The 10,098-nt window shown below is 39.6% G+C and overlaps 1 protein-coding gene across 4 annotated transcripts in view; it reads left to right on the plus strand.

Annotated features, from left to right (window-relative positions):
* The window catches only part of PDE6H (phosphodiesterase 6H), a 23,630-nt gene that overhangs the window by 3,427 nt on the left and 10,105 nt on the right, over positions 1 to 10,098 (plus strand). Inside the window, exons 2-3 of one of the 4 annotated variants that reach the window (XM_081821281.1) lie at positions 3,431 to 3,543; positions 4,200 to 4,355. The exons of 2 other annotated variants lie outside the window; for them this stretch is intronic. The gene's annotated coding sequence lies outside the window, so the exon portion shown is untranslated. Of the gene's footprint in view, positions 1 to 3,430; positions 3,544 to 4,199; positions 4,356 to 8,228; positions 8,254 to 10,098 lie in introns of those variants that run through there. One more of the 4 variants, XM_081821280.1, reaches the window with a different exon arrangement.

Genomic DNA, 10,098 nt, shown 5'->3' on the forward strand with positions numbered 1-10,098 from the left:
GAAATTATGTCCTGGACGGGGACAGACAATGAAAAAATAACATAGGTAAAAATAAATTACTTAGAACAAGGAGGATTTAAAAATTGGGAATGGTAGATTCAGAGTCCACATGCCACTCCCCATTTCTCATGCTATTAGGGAAAACCTCACTAGTCAAACAGGGCTTTTTTTTTTCCCCCGTCAAGCCCAATGTGTCTCCACAATTTTTCTTTTTCTTTTTTCTTTTTTTTTCTCCACAATTTTTCTTAATGCACTGCATTGGGTATGGACATTTTTTTTTAAAGATTTTATTTATTTATTTGACAGAGACACAGTGAGAGAGGGAACACAAGCAGGGGGAGTGAGAGAGGGAGAAGCAGGCTTCCCGCAGAGCAGGGAGCCTGATGTGGGGCTCGATCCCAGGACCCAGGGATCATGACCTGAGCCGAAAGCAGACAGACGCTTAACCACTAGGCCACCCAGGAGCCCCTGGGTATGGACATTGGAAGGTAGGGGAGCCAGTTAAAAGTGTCTGTAACATCACTATGTATGTGTGCAGTGTGTGTGTATTTATTAGGGGAGGAGAGAGCATTAATAACTTTCAGCAAATTCTCAAAGGAGTCCATGACCTCAAAAGGATTAAGAATTGCTCATTTAAAGCCTCTTCTTGATGACACAGCCATGGGAGGACACAGTCAGTTGGAGGACAAATGCCATGTTCTCCTAAAATACCTCCTGACATCACAGTCAGGGCAGGGATCTCACCAAAATTCCCATTTCTCATTTCTCCTCCATCACCATTCACTGTTCACCTGTATTTATCAGCTGGGAAAACAGACGAAGAGACTCTTTGGAGAGGCCTATAAGGGCAGACACTCTGCTTCTAGCCCATGCTGACAAAGATGTGTTATGCACCCAGACTCCCTTCCCCATATCTAAGCTTCTTCAGATGTAGGACAATGCCTGTCATTGCAGTAAGGATGATCTTACTCCAAGGACCCTAGCCCTGTGTTGCCAAGTGAAGTCAACAGAACTTGGAAACCTGCATGAGAGTTTCCAGAACAAGGATCAAACCTTTGAAGTAGTTTCCAGCTTTTCTTTGTTGGTACAAGCACACGACTGAAAGGTAAATTCTAGACAGCTCTTCCATGGGGCAACGCCTTCACCATAAACCTCAAAAAGTGACAAAAGACTGCGGCAGACTATTAGACTTCCCCTTTTGGCACAGATGTATTTCTCTGAGGCTACAAGTTGAGACAATAAACTCTCAGAGAAGACTTTCAATTCTGAAAGCTGTCCATTCTGAAATGTGTCCACGAGGCACCAATAGCCGGCTTGGGGGGGAGGCCTACAGTTAGACAGATGTCCTGGCTCTGTGTCTTCCTATCAGTGTATCCCCAGGCCATGGCTTCATTTCTCTGAGGCTCAGTTTGCCCGTCTATAAAAGAGGAATGATATCAACCTTCAGCCTCGCTGGAAGGGTTGGAAATAATGTGTGAGAAAGCATCCAGCAGAGTGCTCAATACTCAATAAACGATCGAGGCTAAGAAAATCATCGCCATCATCAATTCCACAGGACATTTTGATGCTTATTATTGCAGACCACATATGAGATTGACTAGGAGAGAGTCATTTTCATCTAAGTGCTTACAATCAGCCCACACACATCTCAAATATATATATATATATCTTATATATTACCTCCTCCTTTTTAAAAGATTTTATTTATTTATTTGACAGAGAGAGAGAGCGAGCAAGCACAAGCGGGGGGAGTGGCATGCAGAGGGAGAGGGAAAAGCAGGCTCCCTGTAGAGCAGGGACCCCGATACGGGGTTCGATCCCAGGATCCTGGGATCATGACCTGAGCCAAAGGCAGACGCTTAAACCACTGAGCCACCCAGGTGCCTACCTTCTTCTTTGAAGCTTTCCAGCATTGATCCAGGACAAGTGTGTTATATTTTTTTTCTGAACTAGATCGTGCACTGTTTATACAATATAATTTAGGACTTTAGTAGGCACTGTTTTGTGTTACATGATTATTTTCTCAATAGTAGAGTTATCTCTCCATCCAAATATAAAATGTGTGAGGGAAGGGCTGTGTCTTACATGCCTTGTATTCCTTGAAGCAGCTAGCACAATACTTAACTGAATCATGCAAGAAATTGAGTAAAGTTCTTTAGTAGATAGGTATCTGTCTAAATTAGAAAGAAATGCCTACATTCTGCACCCCCACTCCATCTCTTTCCTCCGGTTAGTGTGTTGTCTTAGGGAAAAATGAATACGAATATGAGTATAATTGTGTGTCCATAGGGGTCACTAAGACCAATTTCTCTGTTTCTTCCTTTCTTATATATGTGTATATATGACATATTGAACTACATTCTGAAGGGGTTCATAGCCTTGACATAAAGGTTCATTTCCAAGTTCAACAAGCCCTTAAGAATTCCCAGCTATATTCCAGGACCTGTGCACAAGGCCAGAGATAAGCCCACTTCTAAGGCACTGTCCTAGATCTCATGTTGCTACCAATGTAATGAGGAAGACAGAAAGAAACAAATTAAATTTTTTGTGTGTGCTTAAGAAATGTACAGGAGGTATTATGAGAGAAGTTAGTAAGGACATCAAGAAAGGCTTCTTGGAGGAAGTGATTACAGAGCTAAGTCTATAAAGGAGAGTAGACGTTGGCTACCTGACATGGGAAGGGTTGGAAATGGAGGAGAGGGCGTTTGAGGAAAGGGAAACCATGAGCAAAGGCGTGGCATCCTAAAATGGTGTGGTATGTGCAGGGAATTATAAAGAAGCTGCTCAAGGTTGCTGGACTTCAAAGTGAACATTATATAAGGATAATAAATGTGCCTGGAGCGGGGCAAGCACAGGGTCCTCATCACAGCAGACCTCTCATGCTATGCTAATAAGGAACTTGGTCTTGATCCTGTCAGCGATGGAGAGCCATTGAAAGTAAAGGAGGCTCATGAATAGTTTTGTGTTTTACTCTATAGTTTACTCTGGTATCTGTGTTGATGGGTTTTTTGGGAACAAAACCAGTTTGGAGACGGTGTAGGCCTGAACTAAAGCACTCGTGGGAGGGATAGACAGAGGTTAGCAGCTGAAGAAATACTTAGGTGAAGTTGGCATGACTTGGTGATTGGAGGGATGTGAAGGATGAAGGTGAGGAGGAGTGAGGACTTACAGGTTTTTTGCAAGAATGACAGGGTCCTTGGTGGTATCATCAATATAGAAAATACAAAAGAAAAGAGATGTCTTGGGGGAAGTTATGGCTTGAGTTTGGACTGGTTGAGTTTGAAAACAACTGTGCCATTTCTAGGAGGTGATTTTTGACAGAAAGATATATAAGCCTGGATTTCAACTTTAAACTAATGATTTATACTTCATCAGGCTATAGATAATAATTTCAACCAGGTTACCAAAACTGTGGTCTGTGCATCTGCAGATGGGCATCACCCAGGAATTTGTTAGAAATGCAAATTATCAAGCCAACTCCAGACCCATGATATCAGAATCTCTAGGACTGGAGTCAGGAATCTGTTTTAAAACACTCTGCAGGTAAGTTGTGACATTTGAGAAACATTGGTTTAACCCATATAAATGGATGAGACCACCCTGAGAGAGTATAAAAAGAGAACTTGGCCACATCTAGGAAAATCCTGTTTTACGCAAGCTCTACTTTCAATATATAACATGCTGACTACTTCTCATCTCCTCTGCTAGCAGCTTAACCCTACCATCACCATGCCTCTAGAGACTTTTATAACAGCTCCTTTGTATATTTTCCACTTCCATAATAGCCTCACGCTTTATTCTCCTCAGAGTAGTCAGAGTTAAGAAGCACACTCATGACCAGATCATTCCTTCCATCTGAAACTTCTAAGGACCTTTTACCCATTTATAATAAAATGGAAGCATTTGCCATGGCCTGCAGGTGTTCTCATTGTGGTAGCCAACCTCCAAGATGGCCCCAGTGTGTATCAGGCTTGGTCTTTGGGACCAATAGAGCATGGCAGAAGTGATGCTATGTCAGTTCTGAGGCTGTGCTATAAAAGACATCGTGCCTTCTCTCTTGATCTCTTGGATCAATTGTTCTGTGGAAAGCTAGGTACCATGTCATAAGGACACTGAGGTGACATATAAGCAACATTGGTCTACATGGTGAGAAATGAGGATTTCTGCTAACAGCCGTGTGAGTGAGTTATTTCCTACAGGAAATGAATCCTCCAGCTCCAGATGACTGTAGTCCCAGCAGCCTATCACCTCATGAAAGACGGAGCAGGAACCACACAGCTACACTACTCCTGAACAGACCCTCAGAAACCGTGGGATATAACAGATGTTTACTGTTAGGAGCTGCCAATTTTGAGGTAATTTTTATGTTATTCAATAACTGGTGCACTCATAATCTGGCCCCTTGCACCACTCCAGACTCCTCTCCCTACTCTTTTGTTCTCTCCATTCTAGTCCCCTGCTCCCCTGCTAATCCTTAGAGGAGAAGTAGGTTCCCATTTCAGGAGGTATTGTCTCTGCAGGAATGCTCTCCTCCCAAAGAGCCATACTTGATTCATTTCCTCGTTGTAGTTTTAGTTTGTGTTTCCCTAATGGAGGATTATGGCGAAATCTATTTATGTGCTTATTGCCATCTGTATATTCTCTTTAGCGAAATGTTTATTTGTATTTTTGGTCCATTTTCTAATTGACATGTTTGCCTTTTGAGTATTGAGTTTTGAGAGTTCTTTGTATATTCTAGAGGGAAATCTCTTGTTGGGTGTGTAATTTGCAAATATTTGCTCCCTGCTTGTATTTGGTCTTTTTATGCTCTTAACAGGGTTTTACACAGAGCAAAAGTTTTAATTTTGATGAGGTCAAATATATCAAATTTCCCTGTTAAGAACTTTTGCTGGCAAGTCTAAGACCTCTTTGCTTAGTCCAAGGCCTTGAAGAGTTTCTCCTCTTTTTTTCCTAAATCTTTACAGATTTATGTTGTACATTTAAGTCTGTGATACACATTAAGCTAGTTTTCATACAAGCTGTGGCGGTTAGGTGTGGAATTTTAGGTGCATGAAGTGTGAGATTTAAGATTCACTTTTTTTTATTTTGTTTTTTTATAATGTCCATGGACAAAATGTCAATGCTCAGCACCATTTGTCCAGGCTTTAGATGTTCATTCTCCAGCACCTTTTGTTGAACAGGCTATCCCCCCTCCGTTTAATTGCTTTTGCACCTTTGTCAAAAGTTAATTGGGCATATTTGTGTGGGTCTACACTTGGCTTCTTTACTTTGTTTCACTGATCTGTGTGTCTATCACTCTGTCCATACTGCACTGTCTTGACTACTGTCGCTATACAGTAAGCTTTAACATTAGGAAGAGTGATTCCTTCCCACCCTACTTTTTTCTTTTTCAAAATTTGTTTTGGATATGCATTTTAGAATAAACTTATCTATGTCTACAGAAAACCTTGCTGGAATTTTGATAGGAATTGCAGTAAACATCCATCAACTTAGTGAGAATTGACATCTTTATTATGTTGAGTCTTCTAATCCATAGCATGGTATGTTTTTTCAACTATTTAGGTCTGCTTTGATTTCTTTTAAATTAGATTTTGTAGGGCGCCTGGGTGGCTCAGTCAGTTAAGTGTCTGCCTTTGGCTCAGGTCATGATCCCAGGGTCCTGGGATCGAGTCCCGCATCAGCCTCCTTGTTCAACGGGGAGCCTGCTTCTTCCTTTGCCTCCACTCTCCCTGCTCGTGCTTGCTCTCTCTCTCTCTTTTAAAATCTTTTTAAAAAATTAGACTTTTTAGTTTTTAACCATACAAATCTTGTGCATGCTTTGTCAGATTTACACCTAAGTATTTCATTTTCTTTAGAGCAATTATGAATGATGTTACTTTTTAAGTTTCAGTTTCCATTTATTCATTGTTATGTATAAATGCAATTGATTTTTCTGTATTAGTCTAGTACACTTCAACCTTGCTGAACTCACTTATTAGTTATAGGATAGTTTTAAAATGCAGATTCCTTAGGATTTTTCTATGTAGACAATCATGTCATCTGTTAATAGAAACAGCTTCATTTCTTCATTTCCAAACTATATGCTTTCTATTTTTTTCATGCCTGATTGCATTGGCCAGAACTTTCAGTACCATGTTGAATAAGAGTGATGACAGCACACATCCTTGACTTGTCCCTGATCTTAGAGAAAAAGCATTCAGTCTTTCACAATTAAGTGTGAGGTTAACTGTCGGGTTTTTTTTGTTTGTTTGGCTGTTTTTTTGTGTGTTTTTTTGAAGATGCTCTTTATAAGTTCCCCTCCATTTATAGTTTGCTGAGAGTTATCATAAATGGGCACTGGGTTTTGCCAAATGCATTTTCTGTGCATTTCTATGTCAATTGATATGATCGTATGATTTTTCTTTTTAGGCTGTTGATATAGTGCATTATGTTAATTGATTAGGCTTTAAATAGTCTTGCGTACATGGAATAAATCTCACTTGATCATGGTGTATTATTATTTTTATATATTCCTGTATTTGAGTTGCTAATATTTTGTTAAGGATTTTTACATCTAAATTTATGAGACAGATTGGTCAGTATTTTTCCTTTTTACTGTCTTTGGTTTTAGTGTTAAAAATTTTTATGAGGGTAAAACTGGCCTAATGAAACGAGATGAGAACTGTTCCCTCTTCTCTATTTTCTGAAAGGGAGTATTGTATTTTTAATTAATAAGTTATTTTTTTCAAGATTAACAATGTTGTTCTGGAAAATGCATAAATATCATGGGATAGTAGGAGAAGGAGGAGACAGCTTTGTACCTTCCTTCTTCACATTTAGGGTGTTCCTCTCTGGAGTCCGCTGTGTATTAATCAGAGTGGGAATCTCAGTCTAGGAGAATCCAAATGTAGAGGAAATGTGTCTTTGATGTGTGTCTTCCTACTCAAAGGTATTTTAAGAAACACTAAAGAAGGATTAGAGATTAGCACTTGTGTAAGGAGCTTATAGGACAGCTAAAATTTTAATTACTTTCTAATTACTTAGTACCTGCCCTTTAACTCTCTTTCTGTATGTGATTAATACTTTCCCATCTTTCAGCAAGTATCAAGAACCAAGAATTATAGAACTATGAAACATAATTTTTAAAAGGAGTTTTATGATATTTCGTTTTTAAATTTGCATACAGTAAAACTCATTCTCTGTGTGTTTTGACCAATGCATGGAGTTGTAGATCCACCACTACAATTAAGATACCAAATAATTCCATCACCCTTTAAAATCCTTTGCGTTGTCCCTTTACATGCAGTCGACTTCTCTCAGCTCCTGGCCGCTACTGATTAGTTCTCCAACCTCATAGTTTTGTCTTTTGTGAATGTCATTAATGAAATCAGATACTATCAGAGCCTTTCAACTCTGGATTCTTTCACTGAGGAAAATGTGCTTCATATTCATTGATGTCATTACATATACCAATAATTCTTGTTCTTTTCCCAGCAAGGTTTCTGCTGGCTTTATTTCTTATGTCTTTGAAATCTTAGTGTGTCCAGCACAACCAAGGTTCATCCAGAGAAATGTCTTGGTCATCAATCACCTTGTTTAGAGCCATGTGACTCCATTACCTGGTTGATGAGATCAGAGATAGACAACTGATCAAAAGTCAGCCCTGATGAGGCTAGCCAATGACCAGTTAAGTAACCTGGTAGACTCGTTCTTTCTCACTGAGGCAGTGTGTACTTACTGCTGATGGTGAGCCAGGCAACTCAAATCCTCTAAGACTCAGTGACAGCAGGAGTAGTAGAGGAACAGCTGGAAAGAACAGTCACTTGGAACAGGGAATAATGGATACAGTCCCTGAAGACACAAACTGACCAGATTTTTAGAACGTCACAGTGTCTTGAACCATGTTTAAGTCTCCACAAGCCCTGCTGAATGTGGTTGAGTTTCCTGTCTTCCACACATCCCCTTGTATCCCACACTTTCTCTTTTTTTTGTTTTTTCTTTCTAGATGTTCAAAAATTTCTTTTTTTCATTATCATTTCCTTTCTGTTTTAAGAACTTCCTATGTCATTCTTTTAATGTAGGTCTTCTGGTGATAGATTGTCTTAGTCTTCCTTTATTAGGATGTCTTTATTTCCCTTCCTTCCTGAAGGATAAATTCACAGACAGAGGTGACAATTCTATTTTTATCAGGACTTGAAAAATGTTGTGTTACTTTCTTCTGGCCCTGTGGTTTCTGATGAGAAATCCTCCGTCATTCCATTTTTCTACCTCTAGGTAAGGTGGTATATGTATATATATATACATATATATATATTTAAATTGATTTCAAAATTTGTTCTGTCTTTAGTTTTGTCATTTGATTATGATGTGCTTTGGCATAGATTTCTTTGGGTTTATCCCATTGGAGTTTGATAGCTTCTTGATTCCATAGGCTTATGTCTTTCATCAAATTTAGGAAATTTTCAGTCACTATTTTTTCAAGTACTTGTTTTAGCCTCATCCTTTTCTTCTCTCCTGGAACTCTGATGACATGAATGTTAGATCTTTTAATTTCTGAGGTCTCTGAGGTGGTGGTGGTGGTGGTTGTTGTTGTTGTTCTTCTCTTCTCCCTCCTCCGTCTCCTTCTTCTTTTCTATTTATTTTCTCTCTTTTGATCAGATGGGGTGATTTCTGTTGTTTTAGCTTCAGGTTCACTGATTCTTTCTTTTGTCTTTTTTCTGTTGTCAAGCCCATCCATTGAATTTTTTATGCTGGTTATTGTATTTTTCAGTTCTAAAATTTTCATTTTATTCTTCTTTAGGGACCTTGTTATTGCTGAATAGTGGTGAAAATTCCCCACTTGGCCTCCTCTGACACCATTCTGGTAGGAAGGAAGAGGGTACCTCATTATCACTGGTTGGAGATGAAGGTCTAAGATCCCCATGTGACCTTCTCTGATACTACTCAGGTGGGGGTGGGGTAGGGCTACCTAATTATAGCTGGGCCAGGATGGAAGTCTGGTTACTCAACTTGTGCTGATGGGGTTGATATTGGCCTCCCCCCACCCCCACCATGATGCTGGATTTGTTGATGTTGGATTTGTTTCCATGGCATAGGGTGATTTTTGTCTAATTATTTCTGCCTTACTAGATTACATCTTCTCTGGTCATTTGTCTAGAAAGAGTAGGCTTTTTGAGAGGATTTTTTTTTTTTTTATCTGCTTCTGTTTGTGTTTCTGGGTTGCTGCCTCTCTTGCCTCTAGTTCAGGATATACAAAACTAACAGAGAACTCAAGGAATTTACTGCCACATTGTTCCTAGGGCACTAAATTCCCTATTTGGTCTCTCTTCTTCTCTTGACCTTTTAAAATACTCTTATGTTTGTTCTATATATAATATCTAGGAATTTTAGCTATACTTAGCAGAGGAATGGGGAGAAGTATATTTATTCCATCTTGGTCCAGAACTGGATGGAAAATAAATTTTTAAGTCCTTAAAGCAATTTAAGAATTTTCTTTCTTTTTTTAAAGATTTTTTACTTATTTATTTGACAGAGAGAGACACAGTGAGAGAGGGAACACAAGCAGGGGGAGAGGTAGAGGGAGAAGCAGGCTTCCCACCGAGCAGGGAGCCGGATGCGGGGCTCGATGCGGGGCTCGGTGCGGGACTCGGTGCCAGGACCCTGGGATCATGACCCGAGCCGAAGGCAGTCGCTTAACCAACTGAGCCACCCAGGCGCCCCGCAATTTAAGAATTTTCTAATCATAAATCCTTGAGAGCTAAATTAGATTCACTTTAGAAGAGTTTTTCAAACTATATACTTGGTCATACATCTCACTCCTCACATTCCATTCTTCTGGCTCTCCCATGGTACAACACCCTCCCTCTTCCTCCAACACTGAGAATCACCGGTTACAAATCCTGTTACTGATCAATGTGGTTTATCTTTCTCAAATGTGTTGGGATGGAAAAAATTGAGAAGCTTGGCACATTATGTCATATGGCATGAGGAAACCGCACATGGGTCTACAATAGTACTATGCAAATAAATCACCTTGATACCTTGTTAAAACACAGCTTCTGGTTTAGTAAGTCTGGAGCAGGGCCTGAGGTCCTGCATTTCTTTTTATTTATTTATTTT

Source organism: Leptonychotes weddellii, chromosome 5 (genome assembly GCF_054177405.1).
Source record: "Leptonychotes weddellii isolate Sample4059 chromosome 5, ASM5417740v2, whole genome shotgun sequence".
Taxonomy (NCBI): Eukaryota; Metazoa; Chordata; class Mammalia; order Carnivora; family Phocidae; genus Leptonychotes; species Leptonychotes weddellii.